The sequence below is a fragment of the Lagopus muta genome, chromosome 1 (assembly GCF_023343835.1).
Source record: "Lagopus muta isolate bLagMut1 chromosome 1, bLagMut1 primary, whole genome shotgun sequence".
Classification (NCBI taxonomy): domain Eukaryota; kingdom Metazoa; phylum Chordata; class Aves; order Galliformes; family Phasianidae; genus Lagopus; species Lagopus muta.
In genome coordinates, this window is record NC_064433.1 from 85,340,799 (window position 1) to 85,361,534 (window position 20,736).

General features: G+C 41.9%; 1 protein-coding gene across 7 annotated transcripts in view; it reads left to right on the plus strand.

Annotated features, from left to right (window-relative positions):
- Positions 1 to 20,736, plus strand: part of ZPLD1 (zona pellucida like domain containing 1) — a 161,656-nt gene that overhangs the window by 67,412 nt on the left and 73,508 nt on the right. The window contains exon 1 of one of the 7 annotated variants that reach the window (XM_048966088.1): positions 20,612 to 20,669. The exons of 5 other annotated variants lie outside the window; for them this stretch is intronic. The gene's annotated coding sequence lies outside the window, so the exon portion shown is untranslated. Of the gene's footprint in view, positions 1 to 20,611; positions 20,670 to 20,736 lie in introns of those variants that run through there. One more of the 7 variants, XM_048966116.1, reaches the window with a different exon arrangement.

The following is a 20,736-nucleotide window of genomic DNA, read 5'->3' on the forward strand; positions in this document are numbered from 1 at the left end:
AGTGAATCCGTTAGTACTAAAGATCTGCATTTCTTTGGCTTGAGGACTTTTATCCAGTATCCAGGGGAAATGGGAAATGTAGAATTCTACATTTATTTCCTTTCTGTAGGAATAGATTGGTGAATTAATAGAAAAGCAGAAGTTAAGAGACATATCTGCTTCAACTGTTTAGGTTAGTTAATGTGGTGAACAAAAGTTACCTGAAATTTCTTGTGCTATTTACTTGCATTTCTGGGGTTTCTAGAAAAAGTGAAGTTTCATATGAAGTGTAACTGAACTTAAATTCCTACACGTAAGAGCATTGCTGTGATTGTTAATCAAAGTTGCTTTTTTTTCTGAAAGAGCATACAACTTTTCCAAGACATTCAATTTAAGATATGCTTTTTGCTCTTTGTTACACAAATAACAAGCATGTTGACACTTGTATTATGTGTTCTCTCAGTTCTGATGCAAAACCCCTTTCTTTTTACTATGTGCAACTTCCCAACATCCTTTGCGGTACTGAGTCTTAGACAATAGACTTCAAATGATTGTAGTACTCTTGACAGACACCTGAATTATAAACCTTCTTTAGTCTTTTTATCCGGAGCAGGATCATCCAGCCTTGTTGAGAAAGTCCATCCTCCCTCTGGTTAAAAGACAGAGTTGTCTGAAAATGTAAGGGAATGTTGTTGGGAAGGTCCAACCTCTACAAAAGAAACATCCACCTCTGATGTCATGGCCAGCATAATAAAATAAGAGGCGCTACTTTCAGGACAGTCCTGGTATACTGCTACAGTCCCCTGCATGGAGATTCCATCTAACTTTGCTGAAGAATGTTCAGAGAGGAATATAGATTCTTGTGTAATGTAATGGTAATTTGTCAGATGTGAGTGCTGTATATTTGTCCTCTAAAATGCAATGTTTTGAAATACCACTGTTCTTTGAATTACTGATTTACCAGTGCTTCTTTCTTGAAAGAGTGGGTGTGATTGGTACTTCTGATCTGTTTCAGTATGTCATGGCAAGGAATGAAGGCAGATGAAGCAGGACCCTCTGGAGGGGTGAGGGTAGAGAGACAAACAAATGCAGCTGTCTGGAGCTGAGTGACAGCTCAGACCCTGAAGGGAGGCTTTATTTTAATAAGACTATGTAGCTCATCTGTCAGTCTGCGGGTGTCTTGAATGCACTCGTACAAAAATGTGATGGAACTCTTTCACCTGGAAATCGTGTATGTACAAGTGTGGGCATAGAGCACAAAATGCCTTTGTAAGAACTTTCTTAATGTGTTATCCAGTACTTTAAAGAGGTGAGCTATCATTTTGTATCTGAAGCATCTTTTTGATACTTAAGAGAAGGATGGGGTGCTATGTTTGCAAATCTTTTCAATCTCCTCCCTGACCAGAAGAATTCAGAGTCTCAGAGCAAGAAGATCAAATAGTAGATGCTGGAAGATTTAGCTTTGCTTGAAGCTGTTGAGACTGTGGTGACCCAGCCAGTGGGCAGTTTGTTATACAGAGATGGCTGTTTCCTGAAAAACCACATGCTGTTACATTTGCTAGAGTCAAAGGCCTGCAGATCACACTTTCCACTTGGCTTTTCTAAATGTTTTTAGCATGGCTGGAGGTCTTCCTAATGCTCCTCTATCAACGCTTTCTTGTGTTTTTTTTTTTTTTGTTAACATTTCCAACACTGAAGAATTGTGTGCACATGCCACAGATGATAGAACATCTCATGGATGGAAGTAAAGATGTCTCTGACATTTTTCATGAGATTTCTTGCTTCAAACCTACTAGGTTTGGGGAAATATTCTGGGAAAGGCTGTTTCAGAGAAACAAACACCCCTAATCTTCTTTCCCTTCCTTGTAATCCTGATCAAAATTTGTAATGGCCTACAGTAATCCACTGAACATGAATTCAGAATTGCACTAAAATCAAATGCAAGTGGTGAAGTGACAATGCTGAGGGAATTCGTTGTGTGTAAAGAGAATCAGCCTGTGCTTTCTGCTTTTATGAGAAGAGGAAAGGAGGAACTAGCTTTGCTAGGAGCTGCAAGACTTGGTAAGATGATGATCTGCTAAGCACAGACTCAGTGAGACTCTGTAGCTCTTGAAAAGGTAAAAGGAGGACTTCATGCTCTTCATGGGGTGAACTATGTGAGCTGCAAAAAAGGCTGGATGAGAAGGATGCAGCAGAATTAGAATGAGAGAGTGGATGTGTGGGTATTAAAGAAATCTGACAAGAATAGGGGAAAAAAATCTGCTCAGATTAGACTAAAGAGCCTTCTCTTCATTCCCAGACAATGCTGGCATCATGTGGCCACTTTATTTAGCTTGCCTTGTATTAAAATATTGGAAAAAGAGTTGAGTTGCTTTTTCTCTGTATCTTTCTGCATGGAAACCCTCAAAACTCACAAATGCAAAAAACAAAGAAAAAAAACCAACCAGAATCAAACAAAAAAATCATCTGTTTCCCTTGTCTTGATGTTCTGGGATATTTCCATTTTATAGAAGACATGAAGAGTCTTAATTGAAGTTTTATTCTTTCCACTTTCTGACTATACTTCACTTTGCCACAGTTTTCAGCCGTGCTTCATTTTTGAGCTTAAATGAAGGAAAGAGAAGGAAATTGCCTCTATCATAGCAAGCAGGCTGTGCTTGTAAGGAGAGGGAAGCGGTGTTAGGGTACAGTGGGTTTGCGGGGACAGAAAAGAAGTGAAAGCAGCAGTTTGTAGAGAGGAAGAGTGGGGACTGTTCAACCTCATTTTGTGAAGAGCTGGAAAACGAAAGATCCTGTAGTTGCTAAGAGATACCCACACAAGGTACAGATGTGGGAACAAGAAAAAAATGGAAGTTGTAATGTTGCTTTTCACGGGGCCCTTGACAAAGAACAACTCCTTATAGAGGATTTTAGTAAAACAGATGAGTGACTTCTGGGCAACAGAGAAGGAAGCTGCATGTCTCATTCTGAATTGAGCTGGTTAGTGTAATAGGTCATTCTACTGGTATTCTGGAAGGATGGAAACATGAGTAGAGACAATCTAGTATTAGCTGAAGTGGGATCCTGTTACACAGACTAGATTGACTTAAAGAATTTTGTAGAAATTCCCCTAAAGCTTAAGTAAATAAAGCCTAGGTAGTAGAGCTTTAATCAATGGCATTAATAGCTTATTAACCTCCATATGAAATGCCTGCCAAGAATAAAAATCAGAACCATTTAGGAGAGCACTTTGAAGATCTGTACATTCAGATAAAATAGAAAACTTGGCAAGAAACATAAAAAGCCAAAAAAACCCTTATTTTTCCATCTGTTTCAGACTGAGAAACAGATGATACAGCATTCTGAAGTATGACAGATCATGTATTTCTACACACCTGTGTAAACTTACATTAATGCTTACAAGCATTTGTATGTATAGAAAGGTACATAGCCATGTTTCTCTGCAGACAGATGCTTGGACATCTACGTTGCACTGAACTTAGTAATTTAACTGTTCCTGCATCTAGCTGAAAATCCTTGACACATTACTAAATTCTTTCTAAGTAAAAATGAAGATTCAAGTGCAGTTTCCTGGGAATGCTTACTATATTTACAGCAGATTCAGCAAAATCAGACTGACTGAAGTGAGTACTGCAGACGATGAATGCAAATCCTTTGCCTTTCTATGGTACGTTTTTCCCTTCAGCTTCTATCCAAAAAAGGAAGAGACTTACTCTTTATATATGATTAAAGAGAAATATATACAAATACCTGCTCTGTATGTAATTTGCTAGACAATTTGTTTCTAAAGACTGCTTCTTCCATGCTGATTCTCACAGACGTGCTAATAAAAAGAAAGAGAAAATAGTGTTCTGTTCTGTTTTTCCACTGTAATGTTAGGCTGGAAACTGCCTGCATCATTAAAGTTGTTGGGCTGCATGATTGCAGATTGAAATACCCAATATCTAAAGAGCTCACTGGAGCAGAACTCACTGCAAAACTGTTAATTAGTTAATTATTTTCTTGACTGTGTCATAAAGGTGAATGGATGGAGAAGGAAAATGTAAAAATGACTGAGGAGAAGAAGACTACAAGTTCTTAGCTTTGTTGGAGGTAGGGAAAAGGTGAGACTTTGTTGGAGAGTTACTTTTTCTTAAATCTGCTTTCTCATTTCTCCTGGCTGAGAGGATAAGTTCCTTAATATATAATCTTAGAAATTTTTGTCTACTTCTTTGGGTGAAGAGCAGAGCCTGTTACTAGTGACGATAAATCATTTTGGGCCATGATGGCAGAGACAGTTTTTCTGGTGCCCATTTTTCTGAACTGGATCCATAGTGAGCAGGTGCTGGAAGACAAGTGGAAACACATCTTTAAAAGGTGAATGTGGCCTACATCTTTTGATGCTACGGGATAAAATTTACCTTGAATGTAATTGAAAAAGTGAGCAGGTTGATTCTTTTCTAAGCTATTACATCACCCTTTCACACTCATTTTTCAATGAAATTAATACTAGCAAGTAAAATCACTAAATGTGCCAGCAAGGCATGCTCTGTGCTCTCATAGAATCAGAGAATGGCTTGGGTTGGAAGGGACCTCAAGGATCATCAAGTTACAACCCCCTGCCATAGGCAGTTCAGTCTGTGCCTTGGTTTTCCTAATCCCATCTCTGCAAGTCTGGACAGCATCCTATATTCTTCCCAGGTGGCATGCCTTTGCTTCCTGTCTATACTTGCTCTTGCTCTTCTTCTCCCCTAGTTTGACCAGCAGATCCTTGCTAAGCCATGCTGATTTCCTGCCTCCCCTTCCTGTTTTCTTATTCTGAGGGAAGGGGAGCTCTTGCTAGCTTTGTTCCACTCCTTTGTCTCTAAGGACTTCTTCCTGGGAGGAAATATGGCAGATGCTGAGGGGAAAAAAAGCACATCGTTAAAACCTAGTTTCTTTGCGTGACAAGTAATTTCATAAGGAAAGATGAGTGCTGAAGTTAATAGGAGACAACACACTGAAGTGATATTTACCAGCAGCCATTTCAACATACAACAAGGAGTGACGCCCACTGTTTAATTAAGAAGGTGCTTATTAATCTAAGTTGTAGTTTATAATTAGACAATAGATAAATTGAATCTGTGTTGGCATCATCTTACATCACAGGTGCATGTTGGTCCCACTATCTAACATAAATTACTGAACATACAATTGAGCACCAAGCATACAGTTCCATATTCTATTTTCTGTAACACTTAAAGATTATCTTGGGTACTTTAAAAAAAAGCTATGTTGAGAATGGATAGAGAAAAAGCAGAAAGGCTATCCCAAATATTGTGGAATACTCTTGGGTGGGTTTTTTTAATTAGCAAAAGAGCTGACTGCTGGAAGATACTCCATAAAAACAAATTATATTATTAATTAAACCAAAGCACAGAATTCTCCACATAGTTAAGTAGTGGGACTAAGTTGATTGTATTTTTTTTTTTCCCTCCTGTTTTCTTTTATCTAGGTCCAGGCTGCATTTTAGCTGTCTGTGGCCATGAAAGGGAAACAAGAGGTCTAGAGAACTTTTTTTGGGGGGGGAAAGAAAAAAAAGCCCAGGGCAGTGGTCCTTCACACAGTTGCCATTTGCTCCTTGGGCTAAACGTAGAGACATAACTGTCTTTCCTTGGGGTAGGCACCAACCAAGGTCCTTTCCAGTTTGTTTTTTTGCTCACTTGGGATCTGTTCAAAAGTTGGGGCTAGTCCTGTAGCAAAGACAGACAGTCTAGGATATCCTGGAAGAAGAATGAGAGCAGGACTTACACAATGCATACCTGATTCCATAACTGACCACTGTGTGGGCCCTGTCCTCCTGAGTTAACAGATATGATTTCCCCCATTGCAGTGACTTCATCCCCAGAGCCTTGATTTGGCTCTGGCATGTTGTCTTTGGTCTTATATCTACCACCTATCCATAGCATTGGCTGGTGTGGCCAATGTGGTGGGGTCACAGGATCACCCAAATAAAGCTGGTTTCTGTGCATCTGCCAAGACTCGTTGCTCTCTTGCTTTACACTAGGTCCTTTGGGGCTGGTAGCATAGAGCTGGCAGTCCTCTAAATATCCAAGCAAGACGCTGGGCAAGAGTCCATCCCCAAAAGAACAGAGGAAGACAGCAAAAATTTGGTCCTGACAAGTATCTCTGTGTTTGATATGTTTAGGACCTGTTCCCTTCCACTTTATCTGAGAAGGCATATTTTACCTGAAGGACCTATATCAGGGCTCTGGGAACTTCTGCTAAGGACAGTGAGTGGACAGGGTACCTGTGGGGTTTGCTGAGCTGTAGGAAATGGAAGAGGGCAGGTTATGGTGTGGGGTGAGATGGACAGCAGTGAGGGTGACCAAAGGTTTCCTTTGTAGCTCAGCTGAGCTCCCAGTCACCTAACACAGGTGAGTATTGGTGGTACCCTGTAATATGCAGAGCTGTCTCTGTTTTACATAATGTATGGGTAAACAAATGCCATCTCTAATAGGGGAGGATTTTTTTTTTGTTTCTCAGGCGGTGCAAGACTACCAAGAGAGCCAAGTCTGGCCTCTAGTGGTTTGTTTTAATTGAGGTTTTTCAAATTTGAAAGAAAAAGGATCATCGGGGGAATAGATGAGTGTACAGATGAGCCATGACTTTCAGAATCTGATGCAAAGAAAGTGATTAACATAGAGCTGTGGTAATTAGGTTACTTGAAGACACACAAAAGCTCAGGTGAGATGAAACATCCATGGGCATCTGTATTTTGCACTAGAAGAGCTGTCATTGTAAGGAGTGCTCTATTTTGTAAGGAGTGCACAATTGAATCATCAATCACAATTATTGTTGATGTGTTGGGGCTTTTATTAAATATACAGTATAGTCTTCAGGGAAACAAAGCTCTAATAGGTGAGTTTTTTTTTTTCATACAAGGACAAAGTAAACATTAGATTGTAGTAGCTTTATTAATATATGTTTACTTCTGTAATCTGTAAAGTTCTGTTGCAGAGACTTTGGCCCCCCGTGCATCTGAGATGCTTTCCTACAACTTGGTCTCAGCTTTGTAGCAGTAATGCAGTCTTATCTCACTTGGCTTATAGCAGGATCAGAAACAAACCCTCATCTATGAAATGTTGTGTACCAAATGCTGTGTACCCTGGAGACCGTCAGTTCCCTGGAGTACAGACTTAGTAACAGCAAGCAATGAGAGTGCTAACAATAAACTCATGTATTTATCTGTAATCCTTAATTTTAATCTTGAGTAGAATAAGTATCAAATGGGCAAGGTGAAGCAAGTGGTGCTTTGTCTTATTTTTGGTTTCTGGTGCGTGTGTGTGATGCGTGTGAATGCATCCTCATTTGCACCTGCCCACCACCTGTGAGGTTCTTACCTGTCTGGAGATCATTGCAGAAAAGTTACTACTAGAGCTCACTAAGTGCAAAATGTTCTTTGCATTAAGACATGTTCTTGATCAGTGGTGCTGACTCAAACATGAGCAAGATGTAAAACCGCATGGGTGCAAAGTGTGCCTTTCATGCCTGCCCATCATGCCCTTACTCACAGGTTTTTCCCTCTGAGGCTTCTGGCTCTGCTTTAGCAGTGACTCAATTATTTATGACCCTGACCAACACAAATGGCATTCTGGCATACGAAGGAAAGTTGAAACTGGTCCTGATTTTAATTAGCTAAGCAGCAACTTTGTGAGCACTTGAGTGATCTCTGAATCTGGGCCAGGGAAGTATGAAGTAATTGGGAATAACATCTTCCACAGACTGTGCTGCTCTTCTTCCCAACCAGAGCCCTCCATTCTTTCAGGAGCTTGGTGGCTAGGGAGAGCCTTCCTTACCCTGGGAGAGAGAAAAACCTGGGAAACAAAGAAGAGTTTAACTCTCCTTCTGTGTCTGTTGCAGTGACTTAGCTTTGAGCATGAATTAGAACTCCAGGTTTCCTGCTTGCAGTGGTTTCTTAGATGTGATTGTGCTCAACAACAAATGCCTGTAAGATCATTGCAAGATTGGTTAGGACACAGGCAGGTTTTCAGCAGTACATAAAACACATTCAGTAACATTGGTTCTTCTAAAATTTGCCTCTCAAGCATCACTCTTTCAAGCCTTTCACAAAGAAAATTGATTTTTTTTTTTTTTTTAATATTCATAAAATAACTGCAGGATTTTTAGTAAGTTTTTTTTGTTTGTTTGTTAGTCTATATAAAAAGGAACCCATTCTTTGTTGTGAGTTTACTCAGGTGATGTGAGAATTCTTTGAGGTAGTAAAGAATATGAAAAAGTATAATGGTCACTTGTTATAAGACTTTATTTTCTCTTCGGATTGGAGGACTCTCATCCCTGCTCTTTAAGTTATGGTAGGCTGAGTGCTGAGAAATGATAACTATGAGTTTTGCCTGCTTAGTACATTAGAAACCACTTTAATATTAACATCTGCAGACAGTTATCTTTGTAATGAGACTGGGAAATGATGATGTCTCAGAAATCCCTGAATAGCATGGTTGGCAAAACCAGTTTGGGTGAAACTACTTTCTCTGTATTCTAGAGACTCACACACACCCCAAGCTGGTGCTTAGAGCTTAGGATGTTGCCTGGGAAGAAGTGCATTGTCTTAATGCGTGGAAAAACTTTTCAGAAAGGGTGGTCAGGCACTGGAATGGACTGCCCAGGGAGGTGGTGGAGTCACCGACCCTGGGGGTGTTCAAGGAAAGGCTGGATGTTGTGTTGAGGGACATGGTTTAGTGGGAGCTATTGGGAATAGGTGAACGGTTGGACTGGGTGATCTTTTAGGTCTTTTCCAACCTTAGTGATTCTATGATTCTATGATTCTATGAAAAAAAGCAATAGATTTTGGATCAAATAAGTATTCAAATGGTATATTAAAAAGTAATGGTAACTAGTAAACAGGGAAAACAGCCTCCCTGTCTGGGCTTCTTGATGGAGGGCTCACTGCATCTGCTTTGTGGTGAATAGACAATGTGCTCTCACTGCCTTTTGTTGTGAATGGATGCTCGAGAGGCAGGATGGAGTCAGCTTTGATGGTGTATGTGCTTGATAACACCTATCAGTTTAGGGATAGGAAAAGGATCTTTGTGAGGAAAATAAGGAGGCAGGATATAAGATAGGAAAGGAGACCCTTGCCTGAACAAGCAGTGTTTTCTATCATATCTGCTCTTTGCAGGCATAAACTCAATTTCCAATTTATTCTATAACAAGAAATTATTAACTTTGAAGTCCTTTAACTGAACTAAGATTTGTTGCATGCACATTTTGTCTACTACCTTTTGTTTGTTCCCATCCAGTATTCTGATTTCTGCATTCGTTGATGCTTCAGGGAAACGTAGAGAAACAAAATGAACATCTTTAAATGTAATGCATATATATAGAAAGTAGAGGGCTGTGTGTGAGAGAAACACTTCCTTTGACTGCGAGGGTGATCTGCCTGTGCAGCGAAGCAAGAAATTTGATTATTGTTGTATTCTAACCTTTATTGTAGCTTGCGGAGCTGAAAACATTACTAATGTAAATAAAATGATCCAGCCTTTCCTAGGTATAATTTTGAGACGCAGTGAATCTGCAGGGCTACGTTTCAGTGCAATCCATGCGGTGTTCTTAGCCCCACAGCTTGCTTTCTGCATGGCTGTGGGACGAGGGACTAATAAAGCCTTTGCCTTCTGACCCAGTGCAACATAGAATTAAGCACTTCACAAGGATTTAAATCTGTGCTTTTGCTAGTGGCTTTTTTTTTTCTTTTAAAATAAAAATAAAAAAAGCAAACTCAAAAACCCAAACAAATCCCATACGAACCCACTTACGTGTGAGGTCAGAATCGTCCCTGTTTCCAAGGCAGGGCAGGAGCACACAGTGTGACCGCTGACATATTTTGGCGTTTACCTCTGGTCAAAGCAAGACTTGACACTGGGCTGTCTGCTGGGCGCCGGCAGGAATGAGCAAAAGCTGGCAGAGAGGCGCAGTCAAGCCAGGCCCTGCAGGTGGCAGCAGAAGAGCACGGAAAGCAGAGCACGGTCTGCTCAGAGAAGGAGCGTTTCCAGCCCTGAGTCGGCTGGGAGACTGCGGGCTTTGTGCACCGAGTCCTTCTGTGATGCTGAAGGACAGGTGGTGAGTGTGTGCCTTCGAACCGTGTGCTAAAAGTCCCGTGTTGGACTTCAACTGTTGGCACTCATATGGAGGGGAAAAAAAAAAAAAAAAAAAAAAAAAAGGACAGTAACAACAACCCGTCCCCGTCCCTCCCAAAACAAACAAACAAGCAAACAAAACCACAACACACCAACAAAATAACGGGGGGGGGGGGGGGGGGGGAAGATAAAAAACAAACCCCACCTGTGTAGGAAGAAAGAGAAGCACTTAAGATAGGGGGAAAATGGCTTCACTGCAAAGTATACACTAACGACGTATTTTATTAGTGGGGGAGGTTCAGGTTGGATGTGAGGAAAGATTTCTCAGAAGTTGGTGAGGTATTGGAATGGGCTGCCAAAGGAAGTGGTGCATTCATCATTTCTGTTGGTGTTCAGGAACTGTGTAGACGTGGCACTGAGGAACATGGTTAGTGGGCATAGTGAGGATGTTTGTAGTTGGACCATATGATCTCAGTGGTCTTTTCTGACCTTAATGATTCTATGATTTTAAGGTGATGTACTCTCAGCATGTTCTGTTATTGTCCTACTGTGTAAATACTGGCAAGGGAGCTTGAGTAGAAGGTTGTTTGTAATGAGGGCGTCTTAACTATTGCTAAGATGAACGCCCTTATCAGCCTGAGCCAAGGGATGCTTTCTCAAAAGCAGGGCTGGTTGGGTGATATGTACTGTGGAAATAAACCTACTTGGAAAATTGCTCTAAGCTCACAGTTATTAACTTCTTCCTTGAGACATAAGTTCAGAAGCCTTCACACAGAAAATGGAATTGAAGTAATATAATGAGCGGTCACTTCATGCTGAGTACTGGGAGCTGTTGTTGCTCAAGCTAAAGAGTATATTACCAGAGTTGTATATAGGGTTCTCAACGTACTGTGTCCTGCTGACTCTCTTCCCATATGTTTTAGATGGTGGGAGGCAGGCATCAGTTTTGAATTTCCATCACTTTGAGAGCACTCCATTTATTCTGGGAAACCAGTTATGAGCCTGCCCTGCATGGTTGGCTTATGTGCCAGGATCAAGCTCTGGGTGTCTGTTGTGATTATTTATTATGGTGGGTGAATGTAATCATAATAGCAGGTTGTGAAGAGGCCATTTACTGTATATAATTACTGCTGATTGTATTTGGTATATTTAACTGTTAGTAAAAGCACCCACAGCAATGGATCTGTTGTTGTGATATCCATCAAAGTAAGACTGCTATGAGAAAGGGCTATTGCCCATGCAAAACAACTCCTCTTCAGAAGCATTTTTATTGTCTTTTTAATACACACATAGGTGGTAGTACATAACCTCTGCAAGATGTGCAATTAAATCGTATACTTACACTCTTTTCAGAACTCATGGCACTATACCAGTTTTACGTCTGCAGTCGCATTAGTACTACTGGTTTCTCACAATCCCCATAAAAATTAACACAGGCAGTATTCTGTATAATGTGGTTTATTGAGCATATTGAACAGCAATACACAGATCCATGAACCTGTATACAGCCAGATAGCTCTAAGTCATGGCTGTAGTACTGTCTTGAAAATGATCTCAAAATTGACTTTGCTATTATTGCGAGTCCTTTGCCTTATAATTACCAAACTTCCTGTTGAACTCTAGAGCACTAGAAGGTCAGCTGAAAAGGTTTTTTGTTTTGTTTTGTTTTTTAACAAAAACCTTTACCTGGCTCCTAATATCTTGCAGCACCGTCAAGTTAAAACAATCGAGCACTTTTAACAAAATGAAAAGTGGTGGTGAAGTTCAGAAACACCTGTTATGAATTTCCTGGTGCAAGTTGGTTTACAGTACTGGGGTGTGGGAGTAAAGAGTGGATCAAAATGCAAAGCTTCAGCTGTGATGTGAGAAGCATAAGCTTTAAACAGCTGGGTTTGACTTGTGTAGAAACAGATAAGGATTGTATCAGGTAAGTTCATGTTCCTTAAAGGAAATTTCAAGATGTTACCTGCAGCCTCTTGTGGTTGGCCATCCTTTGTACTTAGGAGTCTGAGTGAGTAACTATCTCTAGTGTTGACTGCTTCTTGGCACAAGGAATGTTTGGATTAGAATCTTAGTTCTGGTAAAGGCTTTTCAAATTTTGTGCTGGAAGAAACAGGTTAACAACAACAACAAAAAGACAAGTTCCACTTAGAACTGCGCATTACTATACATACCATACATAGGGCTGGTAGTTGGGTGCCTCTTTTGGAAGGAGATCACTTTATGAAGATGCTCCTGCAGAGCAAGTTTGATTCTTTTGCATCTAGTAATGGTCCTAAGCCCTAAACCATCTTAGGCTATGCAAGTGGAATTATGCTGAAGCTGTCTGGACACTAAAATGTCAAAAATTTAATTCTCTGAGCTCAGCCTTTCCTGAAAGTGGCTAACAGCTGAGGAGAAAGGGGAAGCAAATGTCTTGAATGGATTGAATGGAGCATTTGGAGCATTGAGTTTTAAGTGAGTAAATTTTGACCGATATATTTTTATCTATTTATTTATTTTGAAGCATTTCTGAAACAATATTCCCTTCTTTCTTCTCCTCATTTATTTTAATTGCTGGACTTCAAACACATTCCCTGAATGTGTTTCAGGAATGTTTAGACAGTTTTCATATTGGAGCCCTTCTGATCACAGAACTGCTTGGATGTAATGTACAAGTGGTGTTGTGTATCATCTCTTGAACAGCATCAATGTACAAGACCATTGTGAAGCTCTATGGCAGAATGTCGAAGGGCCTCAAGAGCTCATGTAGGCCATCTCTGAGTCGAGACGGAATTGACTATGAGCTAGAAAAGTGCATGTCTCAGATGGAAGCAGCAATACAATTGGTTCAGGGATAGACAGAAACTGAATTCAGACTGTTTGCCATTTATTTTTATTTTGGAAGGATTTCTGGAAAGTACATTCTGGAGACAGTGGTGGCTAAAAAAGAGAAGATGGTTGCTAAACCTGCTACTGCTAGATGTTTAAATTTCTTGGGCTCACGAGAACTGGAGATAACATGAAAGTTGAAACAAGCTTGAGCAATCAGGAAAACTGTGTGATGGAGAAATAGGATGGAAGGAAAGAAACAAAATACAATTCAGCAAAACAAGTGTGAGGTACTTCACTTGAGCAGGAGTTATGAATCACACAGAAGTGGGATGGGGGATTAATTAGGTGAGTATAACTCTAGTCCATTACTGTAGTAGAGGATGTAGGTCATCATGCCACTGGAATGGCCTGCCTAGGGAGGTGGTGGAGCCACTGTCCCTGGCAGTGTTCAAGAGGCATCTGGATGAGGAGCTATGAGATATGGCTTAGTAGCTTGTGGTAGTAATGGTGATGGGGAGGATGGTTGGACCAGATCTTGTAGGTCCTTTCCAACCTTGTGATTCTATGATTGTATGCATCACAAGCAGCGTACCAGTTGGTATGCTATGGCATAAGAAAAATAGGAGAATATCTTACTCTAGAGTGTATAGCAACAGACTAGTCCATCAGATGAGTGAAGCAGTTTGTCTTTCCTGCCAAAGTACATGGAGTCCTGCACAGAGCTCTCCAGGGTAGATGTGCATCTCCCAGAGAGATCTCTGAGGAGAGCACCAAGAAGGGATTTGGCAGCTTGGAAAACATGACCTGTGACAGTGGGCAGAGTGAACTGATGTGGTTTTACTCAGAAAACAGCATTCCTTGTAGACTCAGGGCATGTCTTTAAATCTGCAGGAGACTATTGTAAAGGGGGGAAACAACCTGCTCTGTTTCTGCGGTGGGTAGCCAAGACCTGATGGGCCTGAATTGCAGCAGCAGAGACGTACACAAGGGGGCAGGAGGAACTGGCAGTTATTAAGATGGAAAGGATAGGAAGAAGGACTCAGTACTCCCTGAGCAATTGCACTCTGCAATTGGAGGTCTTCAAGAATAGACTACATGCCTGCCCAGGCTGACACCAGACACCTACAATCCTCCAGTAAGAGCATTTCTGTGAGCTGTCTTGGTATTTATTTTGAGTGTTAACTCCATCTTTCATCATTTTTAAACCTTGTGGGATTTTTTTTTTTCCACTTCACTAGTGCACTTCAACATTACCACAATCCATCCCTGTTTGCCAGGGCCATTCCCCCACAGCTGCTGAGTGCTGCTGGCTGCTCCACTTGTGAGAAGGGAGCCCTGATTTCTCCGGCGCTGGCTGTAACTTGCTGTTTCCCACACCGCCTCCCTTGTGGTCTTCTCACCCTCCGATTTTATTCTCGAGACGGCTACAACAGCGGATTTCTAGGTTGCATTTCTCTGCTTCAGCCCGGGCTGGCGTGGTGCGTGAGGGCTGTCTGGCTGAGATGGAAGGTATCGTTTTAGGAGGGAGGGGCGGCCGGCCGGCAGGGGGCGCTGTCAGACAAGGAACGCGAAACCGGCACCTTGGGACGTGGGGGGCGGAGGGAACGGGAGTGGTTTCGGTTCGCTGTTAAAGCGGGAAAGAGGCTTAGGCAGAGCCTGGGCTGGCTGCAAGGCAAAGAAGTGGGGTCTAGAGGAGTGAAAAAAGGCGTCTGGAGCTGCAGCTGCTCTCTTCCTCAGGCTGGTGACGGCTGTTACTTCCTGGCCTCAAGCCCACGGCCATGCTCCTCACTGGGATCTGCCGTTGCTGCTTACTCTTAAAAACATCTCCTGCTGTTCCTTCCAGACCTATTACCATCCTTTTCTCTCTCTTGAAGTTCTTTAGGAATAGTTGTCTCATTTCCTAATTAGCTGTCCAGATTTTTGAGGAGCTTAACATGTATCTTTCGTTGTAGTTATGTAAGTACCTTTTCATGCCTGCAGGTTTTAGGCATTTTCTGTCATCTGCAATGATTTAGAGCATCCCTTAAGTGAATTTGTAATCTGTCACTGAAAAGAGTTCACCTCGAGCACTGTGTTCATTTTTGGGTCCCTTACTACAAGAAGGACATTTAAGCCCTGGAGTGTGCCCAGAGAAGGACAATGAAACTGGTGAGGGGTCTGGAGCACAGGTTTTATGAGGAGCGGCTGAGGGAGCTGGGCTCATTTAGTTTGGAGAAGATAAGGCTTGGGGGGACCTCACTGCCCTCTACAACTCTCTGCAAGGAGGTTGTAGCAAGGTGGCGGTTGGCCTCTTCTCCCAGCTAACAGCAATAAGACAAGAGGTAACAGCCTTCAGTTGCAGCAAGAGACGTTCAGGTTGGGTATTAGGAAATAAGCTGCCCAGGGAGATGGTGGAGTCACCACCCCTGGAGGAGTTCAAGAAACCTGTAGGTTTGGCACTGGGGGACATGGCTAGTGGGCATATGGTGGTGGTGGGTTGATGGTTGGACTTTATTATCTTAGGAGCCTTTTCCAACCTCAGTGATTCTGTTTGTGGTTCTAAGAGCAAACCTAGTCTGTTTACTCACTCTCTCCAGTCCAAATTCTATAAGAATTATAAATATGGCATGGTTATCTCTGCCGTTCAATACTAAAAGAAGACATAAGGCATTAAAATCTTTTATGTATGAGCCCTTCTGTATTGTTTCCCTCTCAAGGGCTGGTAGAAAACCTCAAAGCTTCTATTATTTTAGTTTGTTAGGCTGTTCTTTGTCAGGAAATGCAGTTGGGATACCTTGTATATCTTTTAGAGTGGAATTCTGTACAGCTGGAAAACGTTTTCTTTTGTGTGACAAACGGGTCCCAAATTGCAAGCCTAACTGCAAGTAGTGCTTTGTCTCTTTCTGATTCTCTTGAAGCATTTTGGTATTAATGTATTTTCAACCACACTTAATATGAATAATAATGATCTCATTAAGGCTGACAAACCTGTCCTTTTTAGAAACTTTATTTTAACACAGGATGATTTGAATTTCCGTAGATAAATTAAGTGTTAGCCTTGAGTAAGTACAAATTTGTAGATAATTAAAATTGGGATTAGTGAAAGAAGAGGTGAAGAATGAGGGTCAGAGGCAAACCACTGTGGGTCACACACCATCAATTTTGCTCTCACAGTTGTACAAGTTCAGAACAAAAAATTTTGATACTGCTGGTCAGAATAGCTTATAGGAGTTTAGTGCAATGAGCTGCTCAGTTTAAAGCACAGCATTACTTCAGTGACACTCTCACTTATAACTAAAAGGTTTAATGACAAAGAGAGTAGGCAAGCAGAGTGTGGTGTGGCAGTAAATGAGTGGTGCAGCAGTTTACGTTGGAGGGTGTGCAAGGAGGGTACTGTCACTCTTCCACTTCCAATGGCAATTGTATCCTGCTCACAAGGATTTCCAGTTGTAGAACAGGTTGAGTTTGAAGGGACCCTAACGATCATCTGGTTTCAACACCCCACTGCTGTAGGCAGAGGTTGCCAGCCACTAAATTAGGCACTATATCAGATTGCCCATGACTCCATCCAACCCAGCCTTGAACACTTCCACGGATGAAGCATTCATAGCTTCTCTGGGCAACTTCTTCCAGTACCTCACCACACTCTGAGTAAAAAATTTCCAGGTGCTTTTATACAATGAGTTTGAAGCTCTGGAACTGGATAGACAGGCAGATGTTGATGTGGATCAAAGTCCATCCAGGTTGGAGGGGTTACCTCGGCTTGTCAGCCTGTTCCCCTTGTCACGACCACATCTTTTGTCATAGGTGACTCCCTTCTGAGGGAGCAGAGGCCCTGATATGCTGACTATACCTGACGGATATTCAGGGAAGTCTGCTGCTTTCCTGGAGCCTGAGCAAGAGATGTTACTAGAAAATTCACTAACCTGGGATGGCCCACTGATTATTATCCATTAATGGTTATTATTGGTCATGTCAGCAGCAATGAAGTAGCAAAAAAGAGCTCCAAATGCAATCAAAAAGCACTTCAGGGCCTTGGGGTGATTGGTTAAAGGATCAGGGGCATAGGTTGTGTTTTCATCTGCCCTTCCATTAGCAGGGAACAACACTGAAAGGAACAAACAGACCCAGCTAATCAATATGTGGCTCCAAGGATATGGCATTACCAGCAAGTTGTGAGTTTCTTAACGCAACACTAGGCCTGCTGATGTCTGATTGCTAGCACCTTTCTCTGAGTGGGAAACAGATTTTTGTCTGTTGCAGGAGTTAGCAAAACTGATCAGGAGCTCTTTAAACAAGATGTGGAGGGGGAAAGGGGATAAAACCAAACTTATGGGACAGCACACCAAAAGTTGAAGGACTGCGTGTTTGTGAGATCCTTCAGCCCGCTCTTTGAAGTGTGGGATACAACAAGGCACAGTTGAGGAGCAATTAAGAAGAGTTAGAAGTCTTGACTCACTGGCATTAAGTGCAGGCCTGGTAGGAAGAGTTTTTTGATGGGTGTGTTATGATGGATGGCTCTAAGCCAGGCACAGCTTAGCCAACAACAGCACGGCTGGCAATGCAGCTCGCCCCTGCCCTGTGCTATAAAGGCAGCAGCTCTTCCCTATGGGATCGCCTGGAGTATGCACCCATTGAAGCAACAGCCACACTGTCAGTGCACTATTGATGCTGTGTCAATGGAAACCAGGGCACTGGGAGGGCAGTGCTGACTCAAGTGATGGCAAATAATCCTGTGCATTTTGATACACTGGCTAAACACAGTGCTCTGAACAGCAAAGAATATATTGCTGTACACAGTGCTCTAAATGGGGCCTCATCAGGGCAGAGTAGAGGGGGAGAATCCCCTCCTTCAACCTGCTGGCTGCACTCTTTTTAGTGCACTCCAGGTTACCATTGCCTTTCTTGGCCAGAAGGGCACATGCTGGCTCACGGCCAACCTGCTGTCCGTCATTACATCCAGGTCCTTCTCTGCAGAGCTCCTCTCCAGCAGATCAGCCCCTGAACTGTACTGGTGCATGTGATTATTCCTCCCCAGATACAAGAAGGATTCTACACTTGCTCTCGTTGAACCTCATCAGGTTCTTGCCTGCCCAGCTCTCCAGTCTATCCATTGTTGAATGACAGCACAGCCTTTCAATGCATCAGACACTTTCCAGGTTTGTATCAGCTGCAAACTTGCTGAGGGTGGACTCTATCCCTTCATCCAGGTGCTGATGAAGATATCGAATAAGGCTGGACTCAGCACTGATCTCTTTGTTTGCTTGTTTTTTTTTTTTAAAACTTTTTTTTAAACTTTTACCTCCTTTTCAAGGTTTAATTCCAAGAGGGCCTTAGCCTTCCTTGATTCATCCCTGCGGGCCCTGACAACATTCCTGTATTCTTCCCAATCCACATTTCATGGACCTTCTTCTTTCCTTTTAGTCTTTTAGTTCGTGTATGAGTTCCTTGCTCATCTATACAGGCCTTCTGCTTCCTTTCTCTGATTTCTTACTCTTAGGGATGCTTGAGCTTGGAAGAATTAGTGTTTACATGTCAACCAGCTCACATGGGCTCCCTTATCTTCTAATGCTCTTGGGATACCTCCAAGTAGGTCTTTGAAGAGGTCACAGATAGCTCTCCTGAAGTCCAGGCTAGCAATCCTACTTATTGCTTTACGTGTTCCATGCAAGATCTTGAACTCCACTATCTCATAATCTTTGCATCCCAAGCTGCTCCCACCCTTCACATCCCTGACCAGCCCTTCTGTGTTAGGTCAAGTTAGCACACCCCTCCTCATCAGCTGCTCCACCACCTACATCAGAAAATTATTTTCCCTGCACTGCAGGAATTGTTTGGACTGTGTGTGCCTGGCTTTGTTGTTTATCCAACAAATAGCAGAATGATTGAAATCGCTTGTAAGAACCAGTGCAGGGGATCACAAGCCTACTTCCAGTTGTTTGTAGAAGGCCTCATCAACTTCCTCCTCGTGATCAGGTAGTGTAGTACACACCCACAGCAGTATCATCTATGCTAGCCTGTCCCTTAATTCTTACGCATAAGCTCTCCACTTGTTCATTATTCACCCTCAGGTGGAGCTCAGTATATTCTGAGAACTTTGATAAAGGAATTTAAGAATAGGTTTCAAGATTGTAAAACAAACAAACAAACAAAAAAGCTGTCAATTTATGTTTTTGACACCATTTTCAGTTGATATATATACGTGACCTGCAAATGTTCAAATGGAACGTATGTAGATGTAGTTGCAATCAGAAAATATTCAACTCAAAAATCTGATCGTATCTTTTTACCAGTTTTTCATAATCCCTATATTTACCGGAGAAAAATATCCTTCACAGTCACACCTTATTCATGTCATTGCTTTTTGGCAGTACGCACATTTGTGAACAGTTGTCAAGGATGAAGTACAGGAAGGGTAAAATTTCATAAAAAATCTCTGGTTAACACCTTCAGACCTCTCTAAGAATTGCAGCCATTGCCATCTAGCCAACCTGATGTGTTAGTTTCACAAAATCAAGGTCAATTCAATTATCCCACCAGTTTTGTTTCTATTCCTCTCTTTTTTTAATGTTTAAAAAAAATATTAAAATCAAAACGATTTGTTACTTATACAGTAATAGTATTGTATATTTTACAAGGGCTCCTCTGAAAGCAGTGCCTCCTGATTTATTATGTTGGCCCACAGTATCAGAGGCAGATGGTGGTGGTATGGCAGCAGAGATTGAATCTTCCCACCAGTGTTTCCTTATATTTGTTTGCCATGTGATGGATGACAGCAGCATATGATGTTGTGATATGGAATACTGATAAAATCAGGACAGGAGGACAGATGAGGCAGAAGGGGCTGGGCTGTGTGGAGCTCACAGTTGGTGATGGCACTTTTGGGAGCCTCTGGGTAAGGAGCAAGGGACAAGCAAATAAAAGAAATGTCATGGCAGCTAGGATGGCAACACCAATGAATTATTCTTTAAGGAACTAACAGATACCTCTAGATTAGCCACCCTTGTGCTTATGGGTGACTTCAGTTTCCCAGATGTTAACTGGGAATACTACACAGCTGATATAAACCTTTTAAAAAGGTGTTAACAGCAAAAGGAGAACTAGAGATAATGTTGTTCTGTTACTTGGTGAAGATGGTCGCCTCACAGAGATGCAGACAAAACAGAGATGTTTAATGCCTTCTTTGTGTCTGCCTGTCTTCAACATTAGTGATGAGTTCTGAGGCCTCTGGAGCCTTGAGATAGAGGATCCTGACTGTAGTAATGATAAACTCCCAGCTAACTTCTAATTTGTGCAGGGTTTACTGCTCCAGCTTGATGCATATAAATCTATGGGGCCCAACGAGATTCATTCCAAGGTACACCCAAGAGCTGGCTGATACAATCACCAGACCCCTCAATTATTTTTCAGTGTTCTTGGGAATCTGAAGAGATCCCATCCAACTGGAAGCTGGCAAATGTTTACTCAGTTTTCATGAAAGGCAAAAAAGAAGGCTCCAATTGGTTGCATGGCAAAATTATGGCAGAAGATTATTTTACAACTTATTGAAAAACACCTGAAGGACAATGCTGCATTGGTTACAGCTGACATTGTATGGGAACTGCTCAGTTACGGCCTGAACCTCTGATTGATCACCTGAGGTGAGCAATGAGTCAGCCAGAGGAGCACAGGTGAAGGCAACTCTAGAAGGCCTCCTAGACCTATTTAAGAGCTGGCTACCAGTGGGGAAGGATCTCTTCTGGAGATTGCCTCTGCTGGTGTTTTGTGAGTGAGCCCAGGATAGGGGTAAGCCTTCTGCTTATTCTCTTTTGTTATCATAGTCTACTTTGTCTAACTCTCTTGTTTATTTTGT